This window comes from Botryllus schlosseri, chromosome 9, assembly GCF_051294905.1.
Source record: "Botryllus schlosseri isolate E-star chromosome 9, Bs_hap1, whole genome shotgun sequence".
In the NCBI taxonomy this organism is placed as follows: domain Eukaryota; kingdom Metazoa; phylum Chordata; class Ascidiacea; order Stolidobranchia; family Styelidae; genus Botryllus; species Botryllus schlosseri.
Window position 1 is genome coordinate 27,279,993 of NC_137244.1, and position 8,157 is coordinate 27,288,149.

The 8,157-nt window shown below is 41.0% G+C and overlaps 1 long non-coding RNA gene across 1 annotated transcript in view; it reads left to right on the plus strand.

The window, feature by feature from the left end:
- LOC145446210 (uncharacterized) overlaps positions 1-804 on the plus strand; it is a 38,311-nt gene extending 37,507 nt beyond the window's left edge. Inside the window, exon 2 of the long non-coding RNA XR_013917230.1 lies at positions 341-804. This is a non-coding gene — a long non-coding RNA (uncharacterized LOC145446210). The remainder of the gene's footprint in view (positions 1-340) is intronic.
- The last annotated feature ends 7,353 nt before the right edge of the window (positions 805-8,157 follow it).

Here is an 8,157-nt window from a genome sequence, read left to right on the forward strand (position 1 = left end):
GGTGAATTGGAAAATATTTTCCTACCAATACTTCTGTGTTGACAAAAAAAGTTCAACTTTCCAACTCTGTAACCGAAATATCCACTCTGTAAGAATTTTCCGATAGTTGACTAAAAACATCGTCTTTCTCCCGAATTTCCGCCGGACCGTTATACTTGGGTAGTGATTCCCTATGTCTCCCTATGAATTTTAACATACATTTACCCAAAATTTTTAGGAGAAATTATCAAAAAATAGGACATATCGCGGTAAACTAAACAGCAGTATCATGAAAGAAATATTCTGAAGATACAATTTTGTAGCTCTCAGATATATTTAGTTAGAATCATTTTGAACAGAGAGAGAGAGTCTTTATTTTCATCGAACCAAAATACATAACAAACGGCAGTGATGGTGGTACAGAAAATATGCGTGCACAGTATTTGGTATTAGATAGGAATTATCGATAAGACCGTGAAGGTCATCTAGTCTGATCACACCAGCATCAAACAGGTACACTTGACTCTGAACAGTCTGGCTGTAAAGAAGTGTTTAGTTAAAGGAAAATAGAAAAAAAAAATTAAACAATGGTGGCAAATGATCAATGAAGCAATGTCTGGGCGAGGTAGGGCAACAGTGTTAGTGTAACGACAAGAGGTGATCAAGTAGGACTTTTTTGAATCTATTATAAGGCAATTCACGGATATGTGGTGGTAATGCATTCCAGATGATAGGTCCCGAGTAGTCGATAGATCTCTTAGTTAGGTTGCTATTGGGTGGGGGTAAGTAGATGTTTCCTTTAGACGAGGATCTCGTGTAATGGGACTGGACAGTGGACATGTTTGGCAGGTATGAAAAAGTCATCAAACACAGGAGGCAGACTATTGGAGAAATATTTGTGAACAACTTTTCGAAGCGATATAGTTCATCAACTCGCAAAATTCGATGCTTACGGTAGTAAGGCGATAAATTGGTACGTAAAGGTACAGATCTTCTAAGAACTCTCACTCTTAATTCCATTTCGACACGCTGTTCGCTGCGGGATAAAATACCTAGTTCGAAACATTTTGTTGAAAATAACCCCGCTTTATAGCTAAACGGGACTATTTTAACGATTTAAATGAATTAAAATAAACCACTGCATTCATACAGACGTGCAAATATTTTTAGTTGATACTTCATAGGCTAGTGATAAAAAGCAACAAAATGACCTTTCTTGAAAATAACATCATTATTTCTGTAGAAATAAGGAAGACTTTTATTGTTTGAAAGCGAAATCTGTAGCTGTAGTTCTGTAAATACGCGGCCGTGTCTTGAAAATCCGCTTCGTCGATATTAACGAGTACCGAAAATGCATTTCCACAAAGGTGCTGGCGAATTCAATAATAACTCGTATAAGGCTTCTGACGACACCTTTTGGTATGATATGATCGCGGCATGGTACTAATATAACATCCAGCCTAGTCAGTTTGATATAGCAGCTCATCTTGAAGTTTTTTCTTGGACAGCTTTAATCGGTTATGTATTACAGTAGAGAATATATTTTGCAAACAAATATTTTCTAAAACCTCAACAAAACATCTCTTAACGGTATGGCACTTTTGGCAATATACAATGAGTTTGCGTGGTAGAATATTTCATCTCAGACGGCTGTTCTGTTTCTGTGAGTCTTGAAGTTTTAGCATTGATCATTGGCGTAGCCAGGGAGGGGCGAAAGGGGCGATCGCCCCCCCCAAAATTTTGGAAAATTTTCGTAAAATCAACAAATATTGGAGTATTTTGGGGCAGATGAATGCAACCTGAAACTTTTTTCGCGCTTCGCGCGATTTAGCGTCCATATGTCTTGATTTTATCGGTTTACCGAAAAAAAAAATTCTGAAAATAATCATAATTCAGTTTAGCTGCATTCTCAATTATGAGAATACAACAGTACCAGTAGATACACTTGAATAGCCCGAGGTCGTTGGGTTGATTGAGTCTAGGGGTTTCAGTTCAGTATGGGGGGACTATTAGTTCCGGCAATTTCCGTTCCGGGACAGACGAAGACATAAATACGACTTGCACAGGAAAATATCGCCTCCTCCCGTTGTTAAAAAGTGCTAATTTGAAATCGCACGAGTTTGATCCAAGGATTTTTTTTAATTTGGTCTGATATGTATCAGCGATTCCAATCTTTAAAGTAGCGTCAATCTTTACCAGAGGTTACGAAATAACCCTGCTTCAACTAAGTAAGTATTCAAAATGGACACCACTTGCTCATATACATGCACCGATATTATTGATCAAATTCATTCATTTATTCAAAACAATTTTGCGCTCCGCGCGACTAGGCCCGAAATTCACACTGATTTCTCATCACTTAATGTCAGCGATTTGGGCTCGTCCGTCAATCGATCTCCTATAATACAAGCTATACTTGGAACTGGAAGCTTCCATAGGGTGTGTGTGTGCGTCTAAGAATCGCATGTATAATGGGTAGTGATGAAATTGCCCATGGAAAGATGTACGGTCCCATGAGGTGTCCCCACGGGGAGCTCCCCTAAACTCATAGAAAATTTGCCCTCTCCACCACAAAAAAAACGACCTTGAGTGTGGGCGATCTTTTGAGTTGTGACAGCTTTCTCCGCAAGTCATGAAGTAACTACAGCAATAAATGAAAACTATCCCGCCCGGCGCATACCCTCTAGCAACTCATAAATGGTCATGCCGTGTGCAGGACCGCAACTGTCGCACCCCAAATTCCCCAATGGGGGGCGAGCTTGAGCCCAAGGGGAAATTTTTTTCGTAAATTAACATATATTATAGAGTATTTTTTTTTAATTTATGCAACTTTTTCAAAAATTTTCGCGCTATACGCGATTTCAATTTGCCAAATATCTTGATTTTTGGGTACTCTTCCCCCAAGAAAAAATACGCAACATTTATAGAAATGGTTATGTCGGCGTTGGCCATAACAGCGCCACGATTTAGCAAGACATATAAAGTTTTAGGCCATGTAACATGCGACTCCAAGAAGTGTACCAGAACGATCAGCAGCGAGAAAACCTTAGCCGAAAAGTACTGCCCTCATGCTGACCGAAAACGTCGTTATATATACAAAATACATATAGGATTAATTGTCCACAGTCGCCTAAATGACTGGCGCCGAATGTTCCTGTCTTGGCAATCTGAACCTCACAAGACAAAGACCATCGCGCAGGGAAAAATTATATGCGGTGAAGAAATACCAATTTGAAATCGTGCGCGTCTTTTAGTTTAGTAGCCTGCGTTTGGGCGATTCTATATTTTCTGATATAGCAGATAGGAGGTCACGAAATAACATCATGTTACGGAGTCATACCAACGGGCCCTACAGTTTCCAAGACACCTCACTCAGTTCTACCTGTAAATCTGATTACGTGAGCAGAGAGAGGATAAAAATTGATAGCAATATATATGCAATTCCCGATCATATTGACCGATTCAATCATGAATTATGTAAATTTTTTGCGCTTCGCGCGACTAGGCGACAAGAGCTGCCTCAGTGAACGGCCCCCAATCTAGATGACAAGTTGCGGTAAACAGCGGATAGCCTGAGGGGAGCGAAGCCCCCCAGAAGTTCGGATTATCGTCATATGGGGGCCCAAGACCAACGTTTGGGGGGGCTGACGAAGTGCTGTTACGGCTCTGTATGAACATGAACATGCAGTTCCAGTTGCATAAATCTGATAATGGAAACGTATTTGCAATATGCAAGTAACAATATAATGAACCAATTTCATTCATTAACCTTGAAAAATCTGCGCGCTTCGCGCGAAAGTGTTGGCGCCCGAGTTTTCCACAATCGTATTATTATAACATCACTTTATATGTGTTAGTGGAATATATGTATAACGATCGCCCCGGATGTTGTGGTAATCATCCAATAAGGCCCCAAAACCATCGTATTTTTTTACCTATTTTTCCCTTATCTTCAAGGGGGGTTCTTTTACGACATCGAAATTTTCGCCCCCCCCAAATATTTTTTCTGCCTACGCCCTTGGCATTGATTAAGCGTGTGATATATGTTCTCTAATAAAAAAGAAATACAAACCAGGTTATCAAGCGTTTTGCATAGTTGGAGGTTTCGTGGACCCCCTGTTGAGAACCACTCGTGATAGCTCTTATGTTTAAAACGCCAAATCGCTGAAGTTTAGAATTGTTGGTCGCGCGTCCAGGCCTTTTTTAGACCGTAGCAGTGAAAGACATGGGGTAATCGCGATTAGTAATCGTAATCGATTACGACGATTACAGCATTTTGAAGTAATCGTAATCGCAATCGATTACATTCGAAAAAAATCCGAAGTAATCGTAATCGTAATCGACTACTTCCCATATCTAATCGATTTGTTTGTGAAAGAACGATTACTTTTTGTTTGTACAAGGACTATGACATAAACTGAATATTCGTGAACAAGAATGAGATAATATACCACGTTAGCGTTAGCACAAACGTCTGTTTTCAAACGCCACTGACTCATTATTACGTCAGAAGTATTAGCTCCGCTCGTCATTGCGTAACAAGTATCCACACATAGTAAACAGACATGCGATGGACATTGTAGTGTGATTGTAAGAACACCTCCCGTGGTGTATATCAGGTTATCAATACACTACAGAAGCCGCTACCTCGCAGCAGGATATTGATCACCACTCTGCCTATAGTTTCAAATAGTAACTTATGTATTAATGTTTGGTTGTGCTTAGTTAAACGCAGTTTACCATTGCTGCTTGGCGAGCAGGAGGCCTACGTACGCACATGCACCTGACGAAGATTCGGAATTTTGTACTCGTCGAATAAGACATTGCAGTTTCCACAACGAAGCATTACAAATAAACAGCTGCTGATATATATCATAACCTAGCCGTGCTTAGCCGTTTCTCGTAACAGCAGCTCGCTGTATTTGTATTAAGTAGGGCTGGGCAAAATCGAGTACCTGATTGATTCGATTCTGAATCACGTAAAATGCTACGAGTCGAGTCGAGTAATCGAGCATCACTCATTATGACGTCATAGTAGAATATTATTTGTCAAAGTTCAAATATGCACCTTTTAAGCGACCACAAAGAATATAATGCCTGTATATCCATCACATTAAGGATACTTTGTTATTTTTTTCGACCATACCGATTTCATTGCACTTGGTGACAATATTGTGGGATGATCATGACTTCGGAAATGTGCTATTTCCAGTAACGTTCGTAGCGTTGTACTTCATGTTTCGTATGCTACGATACGGCCAATCAAGGTTTCAAGGCTTCAACAGTGAAATTAGCATAAACTCGTTGATCGTTGATAAACTCCTCGTTGATAAATCAACTTTCGGTGGTGAGGAGCGTATAATTTCAGTACTCGAAAAAATCGTCTTTTACTACTCGACTCGAATCATTAAAATTAATACTCGATTCAGATTCGAGTACTCGAATCATTGTGCCCAGCCCTAGTATTAAGTTGAAGGCAGAATTTTTATGTTAACCATATCTTATTCTCATATAACTACTTGAAACGGGCGTCAATCGTTATTTCACAGTTCGTTACTTAGCATTTGGACCTGCCGCCATAACCATCCGCTTATATAGCCTGACATGTTAGCGTGGGTTGTAGCTAATTACCCTGTCCAACCGTTGGTCAATTTTCAAAAGTGAATTTCGTCAATAACATTGGTAATTGCATTATATTACTATTCATTTATAACCTCTCTGAGCCCCGAGTGTCAGATTTACCTGTAAAGCTGGGGCACGTAATTCATATTCATAGCATCTGGTATGTTGTTATATAATTACTGTATGTTGTTAATTCGCGACCTCCAGTCCGTTGTATAATCACAAGATATTGTACTCGCCCAAACGTAGCAGACTAAAAGAATATCTTTTGTGAGACGCACACACAAATTGCCATGGCTTTATTCCTTTGTGGATTCGCCGGGTGACATTTGCATTGTGGGACCAGCTTGGAAGGACAGGAGTTATTAGTCCCGCCCACTCAGCACGGCTACTGACAATGGACGAATACCCTAAGTTTCGGCCAAGGTATGTCTTTGGTATCACATCCCGTGGAGTTGCGTGTTGGCCGAAACTGCTTATATGTTTTGGTGTGTTGTGGGATCGTGGCGCGGTAATGACCGGCTACGAAATGCATGTTCCCATAAAATATAGCCTAGGTATGTTTTTTCTTGGGTGGAAGAGGTATGCATTTCAAACCTAGCTATCTACTGGAGCAGAGGTCACCAACTGTTTTGAAACAAAAAGCTACTTCTTGTGTAGTGTGTACTGATTATTGCGACGACAGACAGGTTACCACGTACTCCCGTCGTTTATCCATGTTCAGTTGGATTTCTTCACTTAGAGTAAGACAATCAGAGCACTGAGCCGGGTTTCCGCCCCTTACCAAGAAAAAAAAACGCTCACTCGCAGGGAATCACACCAGCTCCTCCAAGCTCAGTTGCGTTGCTGCAGTGCGCGCAGAAGCGCCGATCTCCGCGTCTAGACTCGGGAATATTAACTATATAGATTCCCGTTGAGCCGCCGCGTGGGCGAAGACAAGCAATGCCCCGAGCGACTGCGTTCGTATGTTCCCTGGCGTCGGCCGACCCATGTTCAACTGCTGCTCATATGAAACGAGCTTCAACTATCAAATCTCTCATTTGGATATTTGCTACAGCGCAGTGGTGGCCATACGAACGGGGGGGAGGGGGCGGGCGAGACTTACCGGGGGCCGCCCTATAAGTATCTATCCGTAACTTATGGTGGGCTTCGCCCCCCAGACCACTCTTTCGCATCTGTTATTATTATTATTACCTATCTATCAAGGTTTGGCCAGGTGCTGGATTCGGCCATGTCTATTTTTTCATGTGTGCAAAGATAGACGACATTAAAACTAAGTAATTCTACTGCATGCAGAGACGTGATGATTATCGGGATATGGTACTTTTATAACAAATGCAGAGATTTGATGATGATTGACACATCTGTACGGAATCCTATTCTTGCCTTACACGGATTTCCATGTTTATTCGTTATTATCCTTGAAAAAAGCGCATAATCCAAATAGGGGAGCCCTTCGGCCAGCCCCCCCTGGCGACCGCCCATCTCGCCCACCCCAAAAGCCACCACTACTACAGCGACCGCGGGCGACTCATTTGGTCCGCGTTGGTGACCCCTGTACTAGAGATATTTGAATCGCAAAGCTCGAAAAACATTTACAAGAATCAATTAAATTCTCGAAAATGCTCTATAATATACGTTGGTTTACGAAATACTTTTGAGTCCCCTTCGAGCACGCTCCCCACTCTATTAAGGAATTTGGGGCGCGGCAGGTAAAGACCTGGCAATAATGCAAATCGTTGGATGCGATAAATCATCCACTATAAAGTTGTGCAATTGATATATTATGACGTAATAAGCAAATGACGCATGATGTATGAAAAAAGTTGATATCTCATTAAGCCTTTTCATCGCAATCCTTGTATTGCTTTCCCATATATCATATAAGATTATAGTCCTAAGCAAAACAAATGTAATCGTGAGTAATCGTGATTACTTTTTCAATGTAATCGTAATCGTAATCGACTACTTCCTGATTTTGCTGTAATCGTAATCGTAATCGTAATCGCGTGATTCCGAAGTAATCGTAATCGCAATCGATTACATTCATAAAGTAATCACCCCATGTCTGAGTGATACGAAGAAACTGATGTTGAAGTTTTTGCAGTGGCCAAAGTGCTTTGACTGGCAGCGGAGGTTTTCCAGCGGAGAAAATACGAAAACGTGTTTTTTTTTCGGGGTTGGGGCGATTACGTGAACGGATTCGGGAATCGTGATGAAGATTTCTGGCTCGGTAGGAAGGTTTTCGAATTTTTGGTCAGAATGAAAAGGAAAGTCAGTATTTTCGTTGTTGTGGGTTTTCCTAGCAGCAAGATGAATTGCTTCCATTGTTCTGGCGACGTGGCGTAATTTGGTCGGTCTGCGCCAAAAAGATGTTTTATTATAATATCAGTCCGTAATCCGAGTTTGCGCAAATCTGCTCCATTCCAGGTCTGAAAACAATGCACCAAATGACAAAGGAAGGGAACATGCAGATGAAAATAAAAATGATCTCGACAGAAGTAGTTTATCTTGTTGCTTAATACAGGTGAATGAGGAACAAATGAACGGATGGTC